At 41.5% G+C, this 27,037-nt stretch overlaps 1 protein-coding gene and 1 pseudogene across 1 annotated transcript in view; one reads left to right on the top strand and one right to left on the bottom strand.

The window, feature by feature from the left end:
- DISC1 (DISC1 scaffold protein) overlaps positions 1–27,037 on the bottom strand; it is a 359,683-nt gene that overhangs the window by 99,418 nt on the left and 233,228 nt on the right.
- LOC103661881 lies at positions 24,194–25,893 on the top strand (annotated as a pseudogene).

Raw genomic sequence — 27,037 nt, 5'->3', positions numbered from 1 at the left:
TCCGTAAATAAACACGTCCTGTTCTCCTAAGTCTGTCCACAAGCAGGGTTTGTAGAAGAGCTTTTACGCTCAGTAAGTCAACGGACAAGCACAACCCAGGACTGGGAATGTTCTTGGAAGTGGAATAACAGGTTCTCTGCAGGAACACACAGTGCTAGTGTTGCTAGTCACTGCAGTGGCAGCTGGCACAGCTCGTCATTGCCGAGGGCTTCTTAGGGGTCAGGTATTGTCTTAGCTTCCTGAGGCTGCTGTGACAATGTACCACAAGGGTCACTGAAAACAACAGAAATTTCTTGTCTCACAGTCTCAGCAGCCAGAAGTTCAAACTCATGGTGTGGTAAGGTGGGTTCCTTCTGGAGGCTCTCAGGGAGAACCTGTCCCCGGCCACTCTCTTTGTCTCTGGTGGTTGTCAGCACCCTTGCTTTGCAAATGCTTCACACCAATCGCTGCCTTCCCCTCCGGGTGTCTCTGGGCCTCACGCCTCCCTCTCCTTTCTCTTAAAAGAACGCCAGTCACTGAATCATTCAGGGTCTCCCCTAAACACAGGATGATCTCATCTCAAGATACATAAAGTAATTATGTCTCAAAGACCCAGTTTCCAAATAAGTTCACACTCACAGGTACCAGGGATTAAAACCTGGAAATACCTTTGGGGGGGGGGCAATTTACCCTGTTAACAGGTGTAATAGGAGGCACTTCGCATGTGTTATCTCACCGATGGAAGAAACTTTTGAGGTCGTCTTGTCCCACGACCTGTGAACATTCTCAGCCATTCAGTGGCAGCTTGGCCAGCTCCTGAGTGAGGGAACTCTCAACTCTCTGATGGAAGCCATGCCAGCTTCAGACCGCTCTAGTGCTCTAAAGATCTTCCCAGACGTGCAGCCTCACACTGAGTTGCTAATTCTATTATCCCCATCTGTTAGATAAGAAACTGAGGCCAGAGCAGCATGTGACCTGGTTAAGGTCATGCAAAGAGCGAGCTGGGATCTAGGCCCCACACATTCTTACCTGCACACCATTCCAATCCTGCAGGGAGGCTACGGGGGGGAGGGGGAGGCAGGCAAAGCTTCCAGACGAGTTCACCATAGAGATGAAGCTTGAAGTCCAGAATAACCTTGCCATATACAATGCCATCCCAACCTCACCTTCTCCACAAGACAAATGTTGAACTGACTGGTACCAGCCCAATAATCGCAGCAAAAGAAACATTTAAAAAACAAAACAAAACAAAACAAAAAAATGCTGTTGCAAATGTTGTTATATCCACAGAACCGTTGCTTTTTTCTTCTGCTTGGCCGTGAACACCCTCACGCGCACCCCATAAGGAAAATGAGGATTCCCAATTTCCCCCCTTCTCTTCTCCCCTCGGATGGTTCACATGATTATCCTCATGTCACCTCCGCAGATATATTCACAACCCCACACGCACTCTGCTGCACATCACACAAATGTTTCCATCGATTTCCCAGGAGAAATATCTTTGTCCCAGAACTGCGGTGCTCACACGCACCATCTCTGACAAGAATACTCCCTACCCTTCCAGCTCCCACATGTGAACAAACACGCAGCCTCGCTTGTATGCACAGCTGTGTGTGCTCTGCTGTGAAGGGTCCAGGCACGCCACGTGTGGGCTGTCCTCCTAGGGACAGACAGCCCATGAGGGAGCTAGGGGCCTTCCCTCTGTTTCTTCTGGTGCTTTCCTTTGATTGATCACTGCCCTTACCCACCCGGGGAAAAAAGTCCATCTTTGTCATCATACGTGTATTTATATGACAAGCTCCTTAAATTCTGTGATTGAATTATTATTCAATCCAGAAAATAAAGAGCGAAATAAGCTCATAATACAGGAGAGAACAGGTAAAGGGACACGGGCAGCACTTGTCCAATGACTACCAATGAATGCTCCAATCTGGAACTTCAGAAACCAAACACATATCGCCTAAGCGCCCATCGGGCCTCCTCCCATGGGAATGGTGCTCTCGGTGCAAAGACAAAGCTACGCGGAAGCAGAATTCTCATTTCAGCTCCTGGGCCGCTCCGGTTTTCACCCTCTGACACCCTATCTGAGGTCATAGGAAGACCTTGTAAGCCAGAGCTAACTGCCGACATCCTTTCTGCACCGACATGGCGCTGGAAACACATCCTGACCCAACCCACACCCCCACAGAGATGCTTTCTTGGGTGCACGCCCAAGAACCAGCCCGAACGGGCACTCCGCAGGGGGAGTCTGAACGGGTGCGGGGTGCGGGCGCAAAGTCTGTCTGTGAAGGCAAACGTACCAGGTGAGGTGATGTCTGTCTACAGCAGTCACTGCCTAAAGGCTCCTTTCAAGGCCCCAAAGCAAAACACTGCAGGAGGAGAGAAAGATGAGGCAAATTTTTCAATCAGAAGTTTGAACTGCCAACACCTTCAAACACCTGGTGCCGGGGTGAGACAGAAGCAGGGGCCCCAGGAAGCCAGGGCGCAGGAGCGCTACGCGGTAACCCGTGGACTTCTTACTGAGGCAATGTAGGTAGATTAATACCATTTTGGCTTTTGTAAAATTAAAAAAAAAAACATATATATATATATAACATTATATAGCATTTCCTCAAGTTAGGCACTGGGTCTTGAGTCCTGGGTGCTACTCAGATGATGTTTTACAAGCTGGATTTTCTGAGTAGGTTGGAATCATGGAAGGTGTTCTGGAAAAAGTATCCCACCTGAGGGTTGGGCTCAAGGGGCTAGAAAGGGATCTCTGCAAAAATTCTGAAGGGAGGGACCTCCAGGGTTGTCCTAGCTGATCTGGCGTCCCCTCCTGCCTCAGTTCCCCCCGCACACATCACTTCTAGACCCTGTGTTCCTTCCAGAAGCATCATCCCAAAGGCTGATGTGTGGCTGAGTGTCAGGAGGGCTATTCACTCTGGAATCAAGATGTCCTGACACCAATCCCAGCTCCACCACTCACTAGACTCACTTTTGGGTAAACTAAGCTTCTCTGTGCTTCACATTCTTCATCTGTGAAAACAGATTATAATGATAGAAGCCTCCTGGGCTCAATGTAAGGATTAAATGCAACAATACATGCAAAAACGTTAGGCTTATGCACAGAACACAGTAAGCGCTTAATAAATGTTAGTAATTGGTGCTATCTTTGTACCACCAAAGCCTCACCCCAGCTCCACAGCTAAGTCTAGCTGAGCACCTGCCCTGTGCCAGATATTCCCACAGCAGGAGTTCTACCTGTATTATTGCCTTCACCTCGTAGGGTGACCCCATTGAAGAAGAGGTCAAAAGACAAAATTCCTGCATCGTAGAGGAGGAAACTGAAGTTGAGGGTATGTGCCTTGCCCTAAGTGGGTGGCAAAGCCAGGGTTCACCCAAGTCCCTGTGTCTCAGACACAAAGTTCAAGGTGGCCACACTCAACTCTCCTCAATCAGGTAAAAATAATCTATTAAGCGGCCTTCTCTGGGTGATAGAAAATGCAAAATGGGAAGAGAGAGATCATTCGAAAAGGGGACAAGTAGCTGGTGAGGATCCCAACTTGTTTCTTGAACTTGACTCTTTGAAGAATCCAAACATGATATTATTTTCTCTACAAACACCTTAATAAACATTAATTTAGCAGATAAAGTGGGTGAGGAGCCAATCAAAATGAAGGGTCAATAGTTGCATCACCCTTCCCCTACCGAGAGCCAATGGTTGTTGACCCACAAAGTTGAAGGAAGCAAATGCTACCATACCCACATTGTTCTGCACGTGCAACAATGTGCTCAAAGTCATGGACTAGCCAGGATTTAACACACAAGTTCAACTGTTGTCCCTGCAGCCCCAAGCCAGGGCTCGAGGAAGGAAGGTAGTGCCCAGGGCCATGGTTTTCAACCAGGTAGGATTACCCAATAAAATAAAATACAGCGTGCCCAGTTAATTTGATATCAGATAAACAATGAATAATTTTTAATATAAGTATATTCCAAAATTGCATGGTACATACTTATTCTAAAAAAATTATTCATAAGCAACAATGTTCATAGTAGCATTATATACAACAGGCAAAAGGTATAAACAACCCAAGTGCCCATCAGCAGATAAAGGGTTAAACAAACTGTGGTCTCTCCAGACAGTGGAATACTATTCAGCCTTAAGAAGAAAGGAAGTTCTGACACCGGTGACAACATGGATGAACCTTGAGGACATGATGCTGAGGGAAAGAAGCCAGTCACAAAAGGACAAAGACTATAGGATTTCACTTAGATGAGGCTCCTAGAGGAGTCAAATTCATAGAGACAGAGTGGAATGGCTGGGGAGGTAGGGATGGGAAGGAATGAGAATGTGCTGTTTCATGCGCACAGAGTTTCAGTCCTTCTTAGACTGAAAAACTTCTGGAGATAGATGGCGGTGATGGTTGCCCGGCAAGCGAATGTACTCAATGCCTTAAAAATGGTGAAAATAGCAAATTTTATGTTATGTATATTCAACCACAATAAAAAAAAATTTACAGTTGACTCGAAATTCAAATTTAACTGGGCGTCCTGTGTTTTTACTTGCTACCTCTGGCAGCTCCATCCCCAGGGGATATTTGGCAAGAGACGTTTTTGATCCCCACACTGAGGAGAGGCTGCTAGGGAGGCCAGCGACACAGCTCAACACCCTGCGGTGGCGGACAGTCCCAGACAACAGGAATGACCCGGTGCGGAAACTCCAGAGCCGGAGGCTGAGCAGCTCTGCCCCTGAGGGAGACGCAGGGAAACCCTCTCAGGTTTTGCCCGGGGCCTGGAAATGTCACCTTCAGCCACATCCCAAACAACAGACTCCCACAGGGAAACAAAAGTACACAATAAAAGTACACACACCCTCTCTGTAGGCAGGCATACCTAAGAAGTATTTGTAATCACTTCGCACCTTATTTTTATACACAAAATTCTGTTTGCAAGAGAGACTGCAATTGCTATTGTGCGTTTGCAAAAACAGACCCCCTTACGGAGTTCATTCTGACTCATTCGGATGAAGATGAAGCCTTTCTCAGAAAAAGTCTTTCTGTCCAGTCTCAGCATCTGTATGTTTCGTGAGGCATGTTAGCCACAAAAATGAAATTAGGAGATGGTGACTAACATAATATAATTTAAAAATATTATTATTTTTTTAAAAAAGGAGATTAGCTAGGGATAAACTCAGAGCAAATCCGCATCGCAAAGTTCCACGCACTGGCCAGAAGACAGTCGCTTAGCCCACTGGGACAAAAACACCCACCTGGAAAGCCTGCATGCCAGGGAGAAGTTTAGCTCTCCCGGTTTGACCTTAAATTTACTTGCTAAACCTTTCAAGCATAAGAGGAAAAGGAAATCCACCAAGAACTTGAAAACAAGCATGGTGAAGTCTTAAGCACATTTTTAACTATTATCGATGATAACACAAATGGATGTTGTTTCATTAATGCTGAATTAAGAATCAAAGACAAAGTAGCAGCTCATCGTCAGAGCTGTCTTAAGAACAACAAAACAAGATTAGTACCACTGAGCTGTGTATAAATTACACTCCGGATCCATCAAGAAAATCAATCAGTGAGGAGGGGGGAAAAATGGTACTTCCGGCTTCTTAAAAACCATCAAGATTCATCCATCAACAAAGACTTTTAGAGCAACCAAAGGAGTAAAACTTATAGGAAACGAAACTAAATGTCAGATAAGGTAAACGCTAGGACTGGAAGATCTTTAACTTTGAGGGGCTTTATGGAAAGTTATACCAGGAAAAAAACTCTGCCCAGAGAACGGAATGTAGAAAACATATAAATAAGAAAGGAAATCTATAACCAAAATTAGGTCACAATGGTACAGCTGTGATTGAGGTTTCCGGAGGCGGGAGCTGCTGCACGCCGCCTCCTGGGTATGGAACTTGGCATTTGTCTCCTTCTTGCTGCTCCTCTTTTTCCTTCCCTCCCCAAATGTCTCTTCCTTCCTGCTGACCTTGGGTCTCACAGACCTTGTAAGCATTCAAAGACCCATTAAAATATGTATATATCAAGGAAACCTCAGAGCAAAAGAGAGAGATTTCTTCTAACTGAGGGTCCTACAGGATAATTGTAGATGAAATACAAACTTGAAAACTAGCCTCGGATTTTACAAATGCTGTATTCCAAAATAATACCAGCTCTGTACCAGTTACTTACAAATGCACATATAACACAGACATGCGAGCACAGAGGCACGGTGAGGGCTATGAGCTCACTTAATTGGAATGCAACAATCAGTGATCCCCCAGTACCTGGAACGCAACCCAGAACCAGGAAACAAATCAGAACTGTCCCTTTGGAACCAACAAGGGAGGTCAGAGCTTCCATGAATGTTATTGACAGGCTACCACTCAGCATTTTCTCTTGCCACACATAAAGATATAAACCATCTTGCTCCTCTCATTTCTAAGGTCCTAACAGATAAAAACAAACAGATTAAAAAAGAAAGAGCTGAAATAGACAGGAACATTGCTTGCACAAATATAGCTCATAGCCTGGATGGGGGAGAGAGGGGAGCATAAGGAAAATGACAAAGAGAAGACACAACTCAAAACATAGCAGTCCCCTCGGTCACTGAATGATGGGGCCCGAGGCCATGCCCACTCCACAGAGCCTGAGGCTGTGAGGACAATCGTGAACTTAGAGTCACACGTTCCGGTTCCAATTCTACTTTTTGCCGTTACAAGTATGAGCACCAATTCCTTAGCATCTTTGAATCCCAGCTTCTTCGATCATAAAATGAAGATAATCACATTGCCCTTCCTGATCTTTGTGTTGACTATGGACACAGTCTGAGAAGTAAAGTGTGATTTTATATACAATTGAAAAATATTATTTAACAAACAATTAGTATATATAATATTACCCCCAAGGCATCAAGAAGAGGTTAAATTGCAGTCTGTGTCTGGAAATCAAATGCTACATTTTTTACAGCCATGCAGGAAGGCTGAAGGGGAGGCTCTGGGGTTCAGCCACTGTGCCTCATCTTCTCTACCCATCTTCTTCCACCCCAACTCCTGCCCCATCCCCAGCTTCCTTAGCTTGCAGCATGCTGGAGGAGAAAGCCTTCAAGACCAGGAGTAGGAGGAAGCACATGCATCGCTGGTATTCCCTCTTCCTGCATAATCTCAGGAAAAGTGAACAAAAACTCTTGACCTCAATTTTCCTCGTTATAAAAACTCCTGCTGGGGCACCTGGGTGGCTCAGTCAGTTAAGTATCTAACTTCAGCTCAGGTCATGATCTCAGGGTCATGGGATCGAGTCCCACGTCAGGCTCACCACTCGACGGGGATTCTCCTTGTCCCTCTGCCCTTCCCCCAGCTTGCGCTCTCTCTCTCTCTCTCTCTCAGATAAATAAAAATCTTTAAAAAAACAAAAAACACCTGCCTCCGTGATTCTTAATTGTACATTATCCTATTTGGAGCCCACAATACTTAATAAAGCATCTGGGAAGCTCTAACCTTCCCCAATAGTGAGAGAGAGCACTGTGACTTGTAGTATCCAAGGCATAAGGCAAGAACACATACCTGTGTTTTCTTTATGGAAAGTAAGATATTTTGCATTCAGTGAGAATGACATAGACTCCTACTCAAGTCTGACTTCATCTCAGTAGAAGAGAAGGCTCTCGAACAATTAGACCTGTTCAGTATAGCTGCAGGAAAAAGATGGGATGATTGTTTACCAGGCATATCAGAGAGAAGTGTCCTTCATGTCATAGAAGGATGATGTGAACCCTCGATATTTACAACCCTTGAAGTTTGTTTTTTTTTTAATCTTTGTTTTTAATGATTTGATGACAAAATGTTTGCATTTTACACTTACAATAATTCCCTCTAGCTTTTCTACCCCAAAAGAAGGTATGAATTAGTCCCCGAGAAAAGGCCTTTCTGGGATAACAGAATCAATATGAAAACACAAAGCCTGTGAAGACACCAATGGGGTCTAGTACTCTTGCAGCGAGCAGGAAGGATCTCCAGGTGCATAGAAACTTACCTGCCAGCCCAGGTAGGTGTCCTCTGGTAATGAACCTGTGCAAAAGTTGGACCCCACTAGAGCCAAAGTGAATTCATTTTTCCCATGGAGAATAAATTCAATGGCCATGGCATTTGCATCATTAACAAGAACAATGGGAAAAACAAAACTCAGACCACTTTTCTAGACGTGGCTAAAGATTGTGTTTGTCCAAAGAAAAGAAAATTGGAGCACCCAAGGAGAGGCCTCAGCGCAGCTGTGGTGTGCTGGTGTAGGTCACAGGAGGCGTGCTGTGCTGTGCAAACACTACACAGGAGAAACGGCAGACATATGAGCTCTAAGAACTAAGCACCCTTCTCAGAACCTGCAACCTGTGGATGCTACAACGCCCCCTTGAGAATCCAGTTCGGTAACTTCCATTTGAACACTGTCTATTGCTCTTTCCTACCTCTGCTAAAAATCGGTGTGCCTTCTTATCACTGCAGAGATTCTAAATTGTGCTGTGGACAAGGGCTATTCTTTATAACCTTGCAAAAGCTGCTGCTGAAGCTCCCTCAGGCTGCCTTCAGAGGCATAGCCCACCCCTGGAAGGAAATGCCCTTGGGCCGTTGGGAGGGGCAAGTACAGATCCATGCCAACCAGGCCCCCTGGGGTCCGTGGCTTGACAATCCCTATGACCTCCAGATAGAGCAGAAGAGGATGGTGCCTGGAAAAAGTCTGCTAAGGGCCTCCTCAGGTTCTGTTCTCTCCATCCACACAATAAGGCTTTGGGCTGGGCCTCCCTTGCAGCTAGATGTGGCCAAGAGACTAAGACTTGGGAAAAGGGCCATAATTGGAAGTGTCATTGCCCAGCTTCTGGGAGCCTTCTCTAAGGGACAGAATGCATAGGCACCATATGTTCTGTCCCTGACTCCCATCCTTCTGCCTCTGTCACCACATTTCTATGGACCATGAGGTTGAAGCCACACGTGAAGAAGCAAGATAACATCGGCTTGGCTGCGTGCAGTGGCTGAAACCATGAGGCGCCATGGCAGGGCTGGAACTTCCTACCTGTGCAGTAATGTGAGAACAACAACAACAAATCAGGCCTATTGGAAGCAACTATAATTAACGATTATTTGGGATTTTCTGTCTAGTTGAACCTGATGCTAACTCACATAAGGTGAGAAACAAGTGGGATAGAAGAGACAGCTTGAGGTGGGTATTTTGTCAAGGTAACAACATTTCCTTTTTAGAGAGAAGAATCTACAGAATCTTACTAGAGAGAACATAAATGTTTTTCAACTACCAGCTCCTTGGTACCTTATCATTCTTCTCTCCCTTGTTCTGCAGCCAAGCCAGGCTCCCAACTGCCACCAGAATCCTCTACACAGGTCTCATATTCCATCTTGAATGTTGTTTCTCTCTCCCCTGACAGGCCTCTCTTTTTGCCTTTGGCCATGTATACTTCTTTTGAAATCTGACACAGAGATATGTGCCTGTAGCGGCAACCCACTCTCCTCTGTCATCCTGTCCTCAAGCCTCCCGTCCCCCATGTGGTAAGGTGAGGACAAGAATGGCTCATGTCCCCTGTAATCACAGGGGCGGGTGTGCCACTCAAGACAACCAGAGCCCTCTTGAGACTGACGTACAGGAACTGTAAGGAAAAAGGTTCCTCTCTGTGATGGGAACCATAAGGCATGGGATGCAAGTTGGGCCAAAGGCTGCCCTGACAGCCATTTTCCTTGTTACGTGGTATGACATGGTTGAGGTGAAGCAGAGCTATGACAAGACTGCCAGTTACCCACCCAACAGCTATTCTCCCATCATAACCAAGCTCTAATTGGGGATGGCAATGTCCTTAGCTAAAACCAAATAAACTAAAACCAAAAAACACAACAAAACACAAGAATAACTATATTTCAGATTCTCTTGCAGATTGGACACAGTAGTGACCAACGGGATCTAAGCATGAGCCACGGGTTGGGCCTGTGAGAAAGCTCTTCACTAGAGAATTAGACTTATTGGGTATGCACCTCTTGCCCACTATCTTCCCTCTGCCCAGAACACAGATTTGAAGCTAGAAGATCGGCAGCTATATTGTGAATACCAGGAGACAAGCCATGCTAAGGATGGCTGAGCGCAAACACAGAAGGATCCAGAGCCTCAGGACATCTCCATGCTGACTCTGGGCTACCTGCCTCCAGGCTTCTTGCTGCAAAAGAAAAGTAAATCCTCCAGGATTGGGAGGCTATTGTCACAGTCGTATGAACTTTCTAACTGATATAGAAATTGTTCCGTGGAAGTAAAATGTTACAAGAAACAGAATCAAAATGGGAAAATAGTAGAGTAGAAAGATGGAGCTTTGGGTATGTGGCTGGAAATCTTGTATCTTGAGGAGTGGTGAAAATGTGGTGAACTTGTACCCTGGAAATGCTACTTCTCAAGAGAAGTGATATTGGAGAATATAATAGGAAGAATTCAGAGCATTGGCATCTGCTGGCTCCTTCTTGACACACAAAAGGGAGAAGAACTCACATGATTGCAAGTGCTGACACATTTAAGAAGGTGCCAGCCCTCAGGTGCTGACCCTGCACCTGTACCTGCACAGCCCTAAAAGTGATGTCCCCTTAAATTCTATGTTCTAGGGGCTTCCATGCCTCACACTAGTCCCAGACCAGCCCTGCTACAAGCAGAGGAGAAAGGATGCAAGTGTAGCTCTTCTAGTAAAAGCCCTCCACCCAAAGCTTGCAAGACAAGATAATCTGGAGTCCCATAATTTGAAGCCATTCATGGCTAAGAAGGCCAATTTCTTCTCTACCCCAAAGCAAAGTACTAATAAACATTAGCCATAAAATGATAGTCTTAGCAAGAGATAAAACTGGTGTCCCACCAACTACAGAGGGAAAGCTTGCTAGCAAAAATGGGATTACAGATATTGCCTTCGGAGAGTGACAAAGCACAGAAATAAAAGACATGGCTCTTCAGGCTCAAGAAACTACATCCAGACAAAATGTTTAAATACGGTTGTTCACTCATGGGATTGACTGGAAGGAAATAAAACAGAAGCCCACCATTTTTTTTCTATTTGTGCTTCCTGTTTTCTTCCTTAATACATATGCAGCTCCTGTTTTGCCTTCAGGAAGCCAAATATAGTTAATAAACATGACCACTATATCTGCCAAAAAGCATGGTGGAAAAATAGCATCAGGGGCGCCTGGGTGGCTTAGTCGTTAAGCGTCTGCCTTTGGCTCAGGGCGTGATCCCAGCATTCTGGGATCGAGCCCCACATCAGGCTCCTCTGATGGGAGCCTGCTTCTTCCTCTCGCACTCCCCCTGCTTGTGTTCCCTCTCTCGCTTGCTGTCTCTCTCTCTCTGTGTCAAATAAATAAATAAAATCTTTAAAAAAATAGCATCAAGGCACCATCTAACCTGATGAGCTTTAGAGACTTGGATTAATCCATTGCAAAGCTGAGGAAGTACATCTCTATTATAATAGCTCAACTCAGACCAGAGTCAGTGTTTATTTTGTTTTGCTTTGTTTTTGTCCTTGTGTTCACATACCACTGCACTATTGCTAGGGAGGGCTACATTCATCTTGAACTCACCCCATGTACCATGTGGAGGAAGCACCAGGACCCTGGAATATTTTGAGATTTCCAAACCCACACATACACACGTGAGAGAATTTAGTAGTAGTAAGGATGCTAACCTCAAGAACGGGCCAAATACTTAGGCATTATACCTGCATCTCCTTTACTGATTCATGGATCAAAATTTATGCCCTCAATGAATTTACTTTAAAAAAACGCAAGTTTCAGGAAAGCTGCAAATACAGTATGAAGATTTTTTTTTTCCCTGAACAATCTGAGAATTGTCGGGGTTGACCAGATGCCCATAGATTCCTGACTAGTTTAGTGGTATTTTCCTACAAGCAAGGATGTGATCTATGTAACTACAAGACAACTACCAAAATCAGGAAATTAATACTGATAGATTACTATCATCCACTCTCAAGCTTCAACTAAATTTTACCAATTGTCCCAATAATGTTTTTTTTTTTTTTTTGGTGACAAAAGCCTTCCCTACCCTCCTTGAAATAACACACCGCAGAGTTCTGATGTCTCTTTAGCCTCCTTCAGTATGAAATGGCTCTTCAGTCTCCCTTTGACTTTCATGACCTTGGCAGTTCTGAGGACTATAGGGCAGTTATTTGGCAGAATGTTACTCTGTTTGAGTTTGTCTGGTGTACCCTCATGAGTAAATTCGGGTTTGCATTTTTGGTAGGAATATCAGACTTGATGCCATGTTCTTCTCATTGCTTCCTATCAGGTGGTACAGGATTTGGGAGTTACTGATGATGTTAACTGTGATCACTTGATTAAGATGGCATCTGCCAGACTTTTCCACTGTAAAGCTTCTCTTTTCATATTTGTATTTAATAAGTATTCAGAGGGAATGCAATTGGAACTATGTAAATATCCCATTCCTCAAGAAACTTTTCAGTGTATTTATTTGTATACACGTGGACTCACTGTTTTCCATTTTATCCTTGGGTTATAATCCACTCGTATCATCTTCATTTATATTGAAGCTCAAATTGTGCCTGGTTTGGCTGGAGGGGTGGAGGAAGGGGGAGCATCCAAGGTGAATTCTGGGTCCTTTTGTCCCACCATTCTTTGAACAAGTCCTTGTTTTCCAGCCCCAACTTGTTCTATCCACACCTGGTACTATTTTTGCTTGTATTCAACAGTGGCTCCAAAGAGCACTAGGTCCTCTCAGTGTAGAGTAGTATTTAGAAGCCAAGAACTGGCTCTGGGTATGCTTACTGCTGTTGGGGTGTCACTGCTCCAGGCTCTCTCAGTGGCAGAGCTGGAAGATACACGTCTGGATGCATTTGCACACACACACTTTTACCTTGGTATTTCTGTATCTATTCATTCATCTTGAAAACTTTGAGTTCACAGTGATATCTCTGGTTTTACTCCAACACCACAAGGTTCCTTGCAGTTTTCTCCCTTTCCTTAATCGTAACTCCCATCATCGACAGTGAGAAACTGAGCTTCTAGGAAGGACACCACAGAAAAGACAGTGCAGCTTTTCCATCATGGATGCCTACTTACCTATCTCATCAAATGTCTAAATTGTCCAAGAAGGGAAGGGAAGGGACAAGAAAAGAAACAGGAGAAAGAGTTCCAATGAATTTTTGAGGACAATGTAATGTTAAATAAGTCTGGTCTGCAACAACATGTGACTCGTATTTCCTAAATTGATTTCTGAGCCCCCAAATTAGTACCCACAGAATGAGCAAAGCCTCCAATCCAATACCTACCCCAAAGATGCCACAGACGATAAAGGATCAGGGAAGAACTAAGGATCGAGGAGGAGGGAGGGCCGGGCTTCTAGACTGGTTAGCCTGGGAACGTGCTGCCTGCAGGGCCAGAGCTCGCACTCCCACACAGCCTGACCGCCCCGGTATCTCTCGTTCGCACCATCACACTAACTGCAAGTGGAGCCCCTTCTATGCCCAGCTTGACTCTCCATAGTCCAATCACCATCGCAACAGAGTAATCCTTTAAAACATGAATCAGATCTTGTCCTCTTCTACTGAAAACCCTGAGATGGTTTCCCATCTTAATCGGATGTGATCTGTTCCCTCTTTCCTCCCTGTTCTCACCTCCCACTGTACTCCCCTCATGGAGTTTCTCCCATGCAGGCCTCCCAGCAGTTCCTCAGATGCCCAACAAGCTCAGACCTCAAGGTGTTGGCTGTTTCCTCTGCCTGGAAAATCCCTCCCCAGAATCCAGACTGCTGGCCTACTCCTTTAATTTGGGTCTCCACTCAACTGTCACCTTATCAGAAAGGCCTCCAGGCCTTTGGTTAGACCAAACAATCTAAAATAGAAACACACACACACCCCACTCCTGTGCCTTGAGGCTGGTTTTTCTTCTTAGTCCTTAACATCACTCACATATTATATAATTATTGTTTGTTTGTCTGTCTTCCTCCACCTGAAGCTATAATCTTGTAGGCTCCATGACTGTAACTGGCTGAATTTTGTCCCCCAAGAAGATATGTTGAAGTCCTGACCCCAGAATCTGTGAGAATGACCTCATTTGGAAACAAGGTCTCTGTACATGTAATTAGTTAAGTTACAATGCGTCCATACTAGATCAGGGTGGGCCCTAAATCCAACGACCTGTGTCCTGATAAGAAGAGGAGGGGACATACAAAGACACACAGATATATAGGGAAGAAGACCATGTAGAAACAGAGACAGAGATTAAAGAGGTATCCATCAGACAAAGAATGCCAAGGATTGCCTATAACCACCAGAAACTAGGGTGAAGCAGGGAAAGGTTTTTTTCCTAGAGCCTTCAGAGAGAGTACAGCCCTGCTGACACCTTGATTTCAGACATCTAGCCTCCAGGACTATGAGAGAATAAATTTCTCTTTGTAGTAATTTGTTAAGGCAACTCTACGAAACTAGTATAACTGTATATTATCATCAATGTGTCTCCGACTGCTTAGAACTGTGCCTGGCACATACAAGACATGAAGAAAGTATTTGCTATATAAAGAAATGAACAACTTTCTTTTTTGTTTTTTTTTTAAAGATTTTATTCATTTATTCGACAGAGATAGAGACAGCCAGCGAGAGAGGGAACACAAGCAGGGGGAGTGGGAGAGGAAGAAGCAGGCTCATAGCGGAAGAGCCTAATGTGGGGCTCGATCCCATAACGCCGGGATCACGCCCTGAGCCGAAGGCAGACGCTTAACCGCTGTGCCACCCAGGTGCTCCAGAAGTGAACAACTTTCAAAACTACCCTGTCATTCATCAACATCATCAACTTCTTAAGGACGACGGCTAACCTATGTGGTGCCTACATCTTGCATTTGTGCAAAACAGAAAGAGGTGTCCTTCTTCAAGACACTTCACTTCTTTTTGTTGAAAAGTTTCCATAACATACTGACTTTATCAGGATAAGACCTAATACACATAATACATGTAGTATGATTAATAATTAAAACACACATGATAAAGGTAATAAATATTCAGTGTGACTGGCATTCCATGAGATGTGGGGCTCTTGTTCACTGTAGAGCCTGCACAGCCAGACACAGCGGCCCTGATCTAGGTCAATCACACTGCTTTCAGTTACTTAGGGAGGAAGCAGAATTCAGATAGAAGATACAGGGCAAAGAGAACAGGAAGACACACCCTCTCTTCTCTTTTATCTGGGAGACAAAATAAACATGGGATAACCTAAGAACAATATTAAAGCAACATACTGTGGGATTAAATACGTGGTACAGTTTGGAAAATAAATGCACAGGTGAACCAGAATAAAAGGATCAGATGATGGCATCATTGCCCTGGGGTCAGAAGAAGGAAAAACTACCATTCATCAGTGTCCACCATGGGCCAGACAAACCTGATTCCATTTAAGGTACATGGAGCTCAACAGGCTAAAGGCTTACAACACTGGCACCAGTGTTCTTGCCAGTGAAAAGCAGTAAGGCTTAGTAACTTGCCTCAAATCAGGTAGCTAGGAAGTGGCAACATTGAGATGTGACTCTGGATCCAACTGGCTACAAAGCCTGCACTTGTCATGCATCAAGCCACCATTTTGATCAAGTTTTAAGGAAATTATGGACAAGCAAAATCAGTGAAATAGGAGTTTTTCCAAAATAAGTGTGCAAAATTGTCAGTTCTGAATAAGAACAACACATCTACAGATGAATGGATAAAGAAGATGTGGTGTGTATATATACAACGGAATATTACTCAAAAAATGAAATCTTGCCATTTGCAACAATGTGTATAGAACTAGACAGTATTATGCTAAGCGAAAGAAGTCAATCAGAGAAAGACAATTATCATATGATTTCACTCATATATGGACATTATGAAACAAGACAGAGGATAATAGGAGAAACAGAGAGAAGAATAAAATAAGACGAAATCAGAGAGGGAGACAAACCATGAGAGACTCTTAACTGTAGGAAACAAACCGAGGGTTGCTAGAGGGGAGAAGGGTGGAGGGATGGGGTTATTGGTTGATGGGCATTAAAGAGGTCACTTGATAGAATAAGCACTGGGTGTTGTATGCAACTGATGAAACACTAAATTCTACTCTGAAACTAATAATACACTGTATGTTAATTAATTGAATTTAAATTAATAAATACATACATATGTGGGAAAAATAAATAAATAAGAATGATAATGTATAGATAGGCTTTTCTGTGTACTAATTATCTTCATATACTATATCTAAGTGAATTTGGAAATTAGTTTTTACCCGATAGCCAGTATGAAGACAGGCCATATATTTGCAAAGGGATGGGTTCACGGCATGACTTAACACACACCATTGTAAATAATAAAATCTGAGAACGGTTTTGGCATTTGCTACCAGTCGGTTCACTCAAAACCACTCCAGTTCCCACCAAACATATATTCCACTGCAATAGAGAGTTAAAGCAAAGGACAATTCCCATAGCCCCTTGCCATGAAGGTTCTGCCAGTTGACTTCTGCCTGCTGTCACACCAGTGGGACCAGGAAGTAATGATGAATATCCTGAGGCAGTAGTCCCAGGCTCTTCTAGCAGTATGGTCAGAGGTGTCTAGCATTTCTGAAGCTGCTTGGGCATAATACTCTTGACCAATGCATGGCTCTGCAAGGTTCAAGCAGCAGAGGGCAGTGGCACGCTCTACTGCCCCAGCTGCATGGTGAGGTTGGACATTCCCCTGGCTATATCACTCCTGGGTGTGAAGCATCCAAGTTTGGTTCTCTGGACCTCATAAGAATTTTACAGCAAACTAACATCCTCTAAGAAATCTTTCTTAATGAGCTGGAATACACTGTGTTGCCTGCATCTAAGAAAATGTATCTATATTTAAAATTCCTCCACTTACATACTTGGATAAATGCAAGAAGAATGGCTCTGCATTTCAGCAGGAATTACTGTAGGCATAGAAAACCACTAATCTTCTCTGGCCTCCCTATCCTGTAACTCTCACCCCAAGAGACCAGCAATAACATCCATGAACAAAATAAACTCCTCTGGGAGCGCCTGGGTAGCGCAGTCGTTAAAGCGTCTGCCTTCGGCTCAGGGCGTGATCCCGGCGTTATGGGATCGAGTCCCACATCGGGCTCCTCCGCTATGAGCCTGCTTCTTCCTCTCCCACTCCCACTGCTGTGTTCCCTCTCTCGCTGGCTGTCTCTCTGTCACATAAATAAATAAAATCTTTTAAAAAAAAATAAATAAATAAACTCCTCTGGCATGGGCAGTCTTTCCCATTTTTGCAGAAGTGACTCTTTGCAAGTCTTTATGAATAAGTCATTGATTCTATTCCTAAGAAAGGAACAAAAGAATGTGGCTGTAGAGGAAGAGAATGGATCACAAAGCCATAATTCTTTACCTGGTCATATTACCAGGTGACCTTGGGCAAGTCATTTGCAAACTAATGCCTCCAAGGAACTCCCCTTGTCTTATTTCTGAAAGACATAAATGAAAGGTCTTCTACTACTGAAGCACACCGGCCAATTAGAAGTATTATTTGTGGCCTTCTCTGTTATCTGACTGCACCCACTGGTGCTGGAGATAAGACTCGTTTCCAGCAGACCCGCAGTGGTATTTTCCCCTGAATGGTGAACGTGTGCTAGCCTGCCCATGGACAAAGTGAATGTGAGCTAGCATTTTTAGGAGGTTCAGTGTTAGCTGCTAAAACCATCTCCTGTTGTGGTGCAAGGAGGAAAGAGAAGATCAAGCCACAGTCCCTGATGAAAACAGACGTGAAAGACAGCAGGGGCAAGAGACACTTAAATCCCAAACACAGGCTGGACTGACTACTCGGAAGAATGCACCTTAAGTTAATGCTGTAATAAATTAAAAAATACATAAATTTTCATTGCACAGCTTCAGAAGATTTTACCCTGGGAATAAAATCTTTATCCTGTATACACTAAAATCACTTAAACATTCCTGTATAAATCATGAAAATCCAATAAATCTAGTCTTATATATAATGTGTCTATTTGGGGAAGCAGGAGAGGAGTAGGAAGTATAAAATAACACAGAATGGGAAGTCTCTACATTTGGCCACTGCAGGCAAACCTATTTGGTACAAAAAGTACTTTTCTCTTTTATTGGAAATTACTGGAACATATGACAAACTCAACAGAAAACAATAATCAAATGTTCATGCTTAGATGCTAAAAATATACCAGGATGATTGTGATTTTTTTAATCTCTAATTTCAGCACTAATGATGATGATTATTAAAATATATGTATAAAGAAATCAAACCTCAGGCCTTGATAGGGAAGGGAGCAAAGATCTAACCAAATACTTACTGCTGTAAGAGTAATTCCAAACTCAAAATTAATCAGACCATCCAGATGCAGCATTTTAATTAGGTAAAACCCACAGCCATGTTGAATAACAAAAGGAAAAGCATCGATCAGGGGGTAGACAAGACCCCCATACGTGGCTCAATTTTCCCAAAGTTGTATCACTATTGATGAGAGTTAAGGGGGTCGACGCAAGAAACCTGGAAGTAGGTCAGGGGTCACATGACCTAAAAGCTGTGGTTCTCATAAATGTGGACCAGCAGCATCAACATCTCCTGGGAATTTCTTAAAGACATACATCCTCAGACCCTACACCAATGGAATCAGAAACTCTGAGGGCCCAGCAATCTGCATCTAACAAGCCCACCAGGTGATTCTAGCGCACACTATAGTTTGAGAACCACCCAAGAGCTTCAAACAGGGGATATAAAGCAAAATTCTATCTTTTTCCTGACTCCTTAGAAAGTAGTCTGGAAAACCCACAGGCCACAAGCAGTTTGTGGCCGAATGGTGAGGAAAATCCACACTGCTTAGCCAGTGTTAGGAGAATTTTCTGGTAATATTTGTCACCTGGTCCTTCCATCTGGTCTAGTTATTTATTGATGTAGAACAGTCAGCAACTATTTCCAACTTTCCTTGTTGACTTTCAACATCAGTTCCCAAATTACATTTTGTTTTGCCGTGTTCCATTTACTCCAAAACTTTCCATGGTGAAGGAGTGAAAGGGTAGGTTTTTGTCCTCTTTTCCTTCCTTGCAATGGAGTTAAAGAAAATCTTTTGTCAGTCAAAATATCCTTCACCCTACCCAGTGTAGACCCCAGCCCTTCCTGACCAACCCTGCCTCGTCTTCTAGACAATTTGTCCAGTTGAATGACGGCAGGTCCCCCTCCACATGAAAACATTGGGAAAAGAAGAAAATGCAACTCTTCCTTCTAAAATCAGTATGTTATTCTTTTTTTTTTTTTTTTTAAGATCCTAAGGACACAGACATGCCTGTGGTTGGATTATTATGTGTGATTGAAAGCAATTTTATTATTGCCATTATTTAACTTTTACTGGGGGTCAAAGTCATGACTGACATAAATTGAGTATATACAGATTCAACACTTTCTCTGCTCACACTACAGTGTACATTTTGTACTGCTTTAACTCACTGGATGACATCTTGCTATTTTATCTAAAGTATATGTATATTTCTCCATGATTCTATTTTAAGTTCCTTGAGGGCAGCAACCACACCTCCTACTTCTCATGAAGTAGAAAAGTGCTTCCAATGAGATTCAACAAATATTCACTGTATATATTTAATCAAGTGTCCCCTCCACCCCTTGTCCCAGGAATAAGCTGCTAAAACTCTACTTTGGTGGTTCACCACTTGAAACTAAATTTTTGCTGATTCTAAGGGGAAAAAATGAACACCCCTGGCTTAAGCTAACCCTAAAGGAGCAACTGACAGATAAAGCTCTATCCACTCCCAAATATGCCCAAGATCAGGTGTAATGTAAACAGCATATTATGATGCACCAGGGGGCCTGGCTATCAAACCAGGACATGGTCACCAGCTCAAAATCAGCCACGTAGCTTTGCTTTCGAGCACTGACAGCAGCCCAAGGCAGCAGACTGTACGATAAATGACTGCCAAATGTCACTGCCAGAAAGTTTCTCAGATGTTACAAATAGGCTGAATGTTGTCACAGAGAGAGGAAAGGAAAGGACAATTTAGTCATCACTGTATATGTGAAAGAAATATATTGGCCTTGTTCCATAAATGATAACTGAAATACTATCCAGACCAGTCAGCTTATCAGGGGAAAATAAAACAATCTGCCACTGTAACCTAGAGAGAAGAAAAATAAGGATAAAAGATGAAAAAGCTCCATTTGCTTCAAAGAAAAGACACAGTGACAAAGAAACCTAGAGCAGGATTGACTATTAATTCAAGACCTCTTGTTACTCCAGCAGAAGCACACACAAGTCAGTTCACCATGGTCTGGGGGCAATATGCCTTCCCTCCGTTGCGACTGCCCTGCCCCAGATCCTCTGTCTGATGAAATTCTACTCATCCTTCAAGACTTACCGCCGGTGTCACTTCCCCTCTGCAGCCTTGCAAAATGCTGCCGTTGCCAGGCAAAATGAATCACCTCCCCCTCCCTGCTCCCACTGCCCTCCTGGTGTTGCACTGTGATTCTGGATCCCATACCAGTCAGTGATGCCAGAAGGGTGGAGACTGCTGCTCAATCTCCTTTGTTTCACTCACAGGACCTGACAAAAGACCTGGCACCTCCAAAGTCAGTGTTCGAAAAATCTATTGAATTGTTTGACAGAATTATAAACAGTACTTCAATTCCCAGTGGTGGGAACATTATTTGATGTGTATTACAGGTATAATATTAATTGAACAGCTCAATGCAGGACACTATGTTGGTGCTTTACATACTATGGTCTTTAATCCCTCACATCAGTCCTATGAGGAAAGTCGTGCTCAGGAAGAGGAAACCAGGACACTGAGATCCAAACTAAGCCTGACAGCAGGCCATATTTTGCATCCTTGTTCCACTGCATGGTCACGCATGCCCCGGGCCACTGACACAACCTCTGTGAGCCTCGAAGTCCTCCTCTATAAAACTGGGATGATTATGTTGAAGTGCTCTGGCCCACTTTCTACAAGGGCATCAGGAAGACCAGTGAAATCCCACCATTTATTGAAGACAGGAAGACAGTGAAGAAGATAAACTAAAATGGAAAAAATGTGCATTTAACATATTTCTTTTCCAAAAGTTTCAGATATGGCACCTCATCTGCATCTAAAGGGATAGCTCTCAGTAGACCTTAGACGTATAGCTGCCTCTGTGAAGACACAGCTTTAAAATGGGCAGATTTTTAGACCAAATATTTAAACACTTCACCCATCTTATAAAAATCTGCTCTGGACCCCAAATTCAGGAAAAATGCAGAGAATGTTAGGTCACTGCATCTGCAATACCATACTCATGACCATTCCCTAAATGTTTCCCATCTAACTAGACCTCAGATCACACCACACAGGTAACTACATGAAAAACAACAGTGCTGAGTTAGCTGTTGACAGGCACTATTGGCAAAACTATTCCCAAAAATGGGGATAGGGTGGTAGAAAAGCTACCGTGACCCAATACCAGCCAACACCAGTGTCACATGACATCACTTCAGCTTACATGATGCTAGAGAAACCCTAGGAAACAAATAATTACTAAGTTGCTAAAATGAGCCATGAACTGTTCCACGTTTTAGGCAAGAAATGTGTATTTTAGAAAAATCACCACATTGTGGCACATGGACCTGGAGGCAGAGGTATATATAAGACAAGAATGATGGAGTGCCTGGGTGGCGCAGTCATTGAGCGTCTGCCTTCGGCTCAGGGCATGATCCCGGCGTTCCAGGATCGAGCCCCACATCAGGCTCCTCCACTGGGAGCCTGCTTCTTCCTCTCCCACTCCCCCTGCTTATGTTCTCTTTCACTGGCTGTCTGTCTCTGTCAAATGAATAAATAAAATATTAAAAAAAAAAAAAGACAAGAATGAAGGGGTAAAGAACAGTTCTCAGACTACTGCAAGGGTCCAGGTACTGGAGGATGGTGCCCAAAGATTATAAAAAGATGGACATCTTCCCAGTCATGTCATAGACTGGTATAATCTTGACACCAAGAATGGAAAAAGTTAGTATGAAGATACAAAATTATAGTTAATTTTGCTTATTAATACAGATGCAAAATTGCTTTAAAAATTGGTAAAACTCCAGCACAGTATTAAAAATAATAGTTTATCCTACGAAAGAGAATAATAATTTAATTTTAAAACCCTTATTGATTAGGGTTTATAACATATGTAGAAGTAAAAGAATAACAACAGCTATACACATATATCTCCAAGAGAAGAGAGCAAATAGAATACTAAAAAATATGCAATTCTAAAGGAATACAGAGAAAGGATAAAAAAGAAAAAATTATATATAGGAAAAATAGAAAACAATAGCAAGACAGTAGAATTATATTCAAACATATTACTAACTACACTAAATATAAGTGAATTAAGATTCCAGTTAAAGAAGGAGATTATCAGTCTGGATTTTTAAAAAAAGCAATATCAAACTATAGTATGTTTTCAGGAAACCCACTTGAAACATAAAGACATAGATAGGTTAAAATGAATGAAAAAAGATATATCATGCGAACACTAATCATAAGAAAACTGAAGTAACTATATCCCTACCAGACAAAGTAGACTTCAGGAAAAAAGAGTATTGACATAAATAAAGAGGACTATTTCATAATGATAAAGTGGGTATATAGACAATCCTAAATGTATATGTTTCTGATAGAGCATGAAAATACTTGAAGTATAAAAATACTTAAATAATGGAGCATTGAAATATATTATTTGGTAGAACTGAGAAGATAAATAGACATATCCACAATTACAATTAGAGATTCCAAAATACTTCTTTTAATAATTGATAGGCCCAAGTAGACATCAAATCAGAAAGGATAATGATTTGAACACTATCAGCCAGAATCACCTAATCAACATTTATAGAACACTATACCCAATAATTGCAGAATTTACATCCTTTTCATGTGCACATAGAACTATAGATAACCTATATGTTGGTCCATAAAACAAGTCTCAATAATTTCAAAAAAGATTAAAATCATACCAGGAATGTTTCTTAAACACAACAGAATTAACTTAGAAAGCAATAATACAAAAATATCTGGGAAATATGCAAACATTTAGAAATTAAGAAATCTATTTCCGAGTAATTCATATAGCAAAGGAGAAATCACAAGGAAAAATAGAAAAAAAAATTTGATTTGAATGACAATGAGAACATAACAAAATTTGTGGGCCTCAACTGAGGAAGTGCTTAGATGGAAATTTATAGTTTTAGAAAAGGTTTAAAATCAATGATATAAGTGTCAACCTTAAGAAGGTAAAAAAGAAGAGCAAATAAAACCTGAAGTAACTAGAAATAAGGAAATAATAAAGCTAGGAAGAGAAATCAAAGAAATGTAAAATGGAGAAACCACAGAGAAAATTAATGAAACCAAGAAACAAAAATGGGTTTTCTATGAGATCAATCACATTGTTAAAACTCAGAATAACAGAGCAAAAATTGAAGAAAACACAAATTACCAGGTAGGTCATCAAGAAAAAGAGAGTAGACACATTATTAAAGATCCCAAAGATATTAAAAGCATAATGACATACTATAAACATCTTTATGCCAATAAATTCAATAGTTTAGATGAAATAGAAAAGTTTCTTGAAGGTGCAAATTACCAAAAATACATATACATCTATCTATTAAAGAAATTGAATTTGAAATTTTAAAACCTACTTTCAAGAACACCATAGTAAAGTGGCTTTACTATTAACTATTATCAAACATTTAAGGAAGAAAAAAATACCAGTTTTACACAAACTTTCAGGAGAAAGGAATGCTTCTCAAATAATTTTAGGAGGGCAGCATAATACTGATCTAATTGAACATAATCATAAAAAATAATAATTTAAAAATAAATAAATAATCCTTCCACCAAATAAATAAATAAATAATACCATTTGAGAAGGTATTTGAAGTAATAAAACATAAATAAATAAAATAAAATACAGAGCAATTTCTCTCATTAACACTTAACTTACTATTAGTAAGTAAAAAAATCCAGCAATTTGTAAAAAGTGTATTTCATGGTCAACTACGGTTTATGCAGGAAAAAATGTTGGTTAACATTTGAAAATCATCAGTGTAATGAACCACATTAATGCAATAAAAGAAGAAAATAGACCAAATGGATTTCATCAAAATTAGAAACTTTAACTCATCAGAAGACACCATTATGAAAATGAGCAGGAGAAATTTTCTGATGCAGTCAGCGGCTGCCTCGGCATGCGTGGGAAGATGGCCGAGCAGGTGCCCACGTCAGCACTGTTGCTATGTCTGGGTAACACCTGTCAATCACTCATTGCAGAAGCAATTTTCAGAAAACTTGTAACTGATCAAAACGTTTTAGATAATTGGAGGGTAGACAGTGCCGCAACATCCATGCGTGAAGTAGAAAACCCTCCTGATTATCAAAGGCACAACTGCATGAAGGAGCATGGTACTCCCATGAATCACATTGTCCAGGCAGGTTACCAAGAAGACTTTGCCACATTTGATTATATACCACTTATGGATGAAAGCAATCTGAGAGATTTGAATAGAAAAAGGAAGCAAGTTAAAAATGGCAAAGCTAAAATCGAACCACTTGGGAACTATTATTCATGAAAGCAACATATCATTGAAGATCCCTATTATGGGAATGACCCCAACTTCAAGACTGTCTATCAGCAGTGTGTAAGGTACTGTAGAGCATTCTTGGAGAAGGTATGCTGACACTGCGTCCATTCCTTGGCGCAGCCAACGGGGCTAGTCCCCACAGCCTCTGCACCTCTCAGAGATGTGTCAAAGTGCGAGAACATTCCATAGCTCAAGCCGTTTCTTCAGTTGACTTGCTCTTTCTTATCTTAAAAAGTAATTAAAGATGAAACTCAGTTGCTGTGTTTGGCAGAAGGATAAATAAAAATTTTTGATCTAGACAGTTTATAAGATAGTCTACTATCTTAGACTAGTTGAACCTCCCACTTTACTCCAGTTACAAAAAATGTGGAACAAACAAAATAGAACATGATGAAATGAAATTTATTATTATGTTCAATTAGATCACTTTAAGACCCAGATCAACATCTGCGCCCACTGAGGCTTATAAGTCTTCTGCTCTCCCTCTTCCCTAAGTTTGTGGATGACTTGATGAGGATGAATGCCCCCCCCCCGCCCCGTTTCTTGCACTACCTCCTTATGCCAAGGCCTTTTACCATCCATGGGAGCGCACAACCTAGATGACAAGTGTTAATTCACACATATTCATAGTGTACACGTGCATATTTAAAAAACAGAAAAAAGAAAAAGATTTGTGGAATTAATCTTAGCACCTTTAATACTCCCTAGTTTGTGGTTATTTAGTTTATTTTATAAGGAGGTGGGCTTATTTGCTCCCATTTGAACCACTTTGCCCCTGGAAATTGAATCACATCCAGAAAAGACACTTGTATGCTGGTTTATCTCATGGTCAGTTTGCAGAACGTGTCTGCTTTTATATGCATGTAAAGCCCAAATGTCAAAAATAAATTAGCTTAGGAGGGAAAAAGTAATTAAAAGTTAGTAAACGTTCTTTTATGTTGGAAAACTTAAATATTGATATGTTAATATGCACTCATCAGTGCTTAACTTCTTGCAAATATAGGTCATTTCTGTGTACTGTGAGTTAATTAATCTAAACTTCATATGGATACAGGTCAGAAAAGATTGTTTTCAAAATAAACTGGAGAAATTATAAAAATACAATTTTTTTTAAAAAAGAAATGAACAGGAAAGTCCTCTGAGTAGGAGAAAACATAGTAGGAGTAATAATATATACCTGACAAAAGACTTGATTCCAAAATATATAAATAGCTCCCCTACAACTTAATAGTTAAAAGACAATCCAACAAAAAAAAAAAAAAAAAAAAAACTGGGCAAAAGATTTGAACAGGAACTTCACAAAGGAAAAATATATAAATGGTTAATAAACACATGAAAAACTACTTAACCATTAGTCACCCATACATTGCCAGTAGAATGGCTAAAATAAAAAGGACAGACAACATCTAATGTTGGTAATGATACAGAACAATTGGGATTCTCCAACATGGTTGGTAGAGATATAAAATGGCACAATTTTGGAAGTTTCCCATAAAGTTAAACATATGTCTACACTACAATCTAGTAATTACATTTTCAACTATGAACACAAGTAAAATGAAAACACAGAAAGACGGACAAGACATTCTATGACAAGAATGTTCAGAGAAGCTTAAGTCATATTGGTCAAAAACTAGGAACAACCCCAATGTCCATTAACAGGAAAATGAATAAACAAATTATAGTACATTTATATAATGAAATACTACTCAGTAATAAAAAATAAATACACTGCTGATACCACAACAATATGGATGAACGTCAACAACATGTTGAATAGAAGGTGACAGAAAAGAATGTCTACAATATAGTTCCATTTTACTGGAGTTTCTGGAATAGGCAATATTTACCTATACTGATAGAAATCAGACTGATATGTGTCTGGCCAGGGAATGCGGGGGAGTTAACTGCAAAGGATACTCCAGATGGAGGAGACTCTATAGCTTTACAGGGTGTAAATTACATGGATATATACATTTCTCAAAACTCATCAAACTGTACACTTCAGATTTGTGCATTTCATTGTGTGTAAATTATATGGTGCTATAAAACAGAATTTTAATTATAACTTTATTTCACCATTTTGATGTGTTAAATGAAATGTATATATATATATATACATATACACAATTAAAAAATAGTTTTAATCGAAGCAAAATAAGTCAAGCAGAGAAAGACAATTATCATATGGTTTCACTCATTTATGGAACATAAGAAGTAGGAAGACGGTAGGAGAAGAAAGGGAAGAAGAAACGGGGGGTAAACAGAAGGGGGAATGAACCATGAGAGACTATGGACTCTGGGAAACAAACTGAGGGCTTCAGAGGGGAGGGGGGTGGGGGAATGGGATAGACTGGTGATGGGTAGTAAGGAGGGCACGTATTGCATGGTGCACTGGGTGTTATACGCAAGTAATGA

This window comes from Ursus maritimus, unplaced genomic scaffold (genome assembly GCF_017311325.1).
Source record: "Ursus maritimus isolate PB19 unplaced genomic scaffold, ASM1731132v1 scaffold_7, whole genome shotgun sequence".
Lineage (NCBI taxonomy): Eukaryota > Metazoa > Chordata > Mammalia > Carnivora > Ursidae > Ursus > Ursus maritimus.
This window is presented reverse-complemented; position numbering and strand designations above follow the sequence as displayed.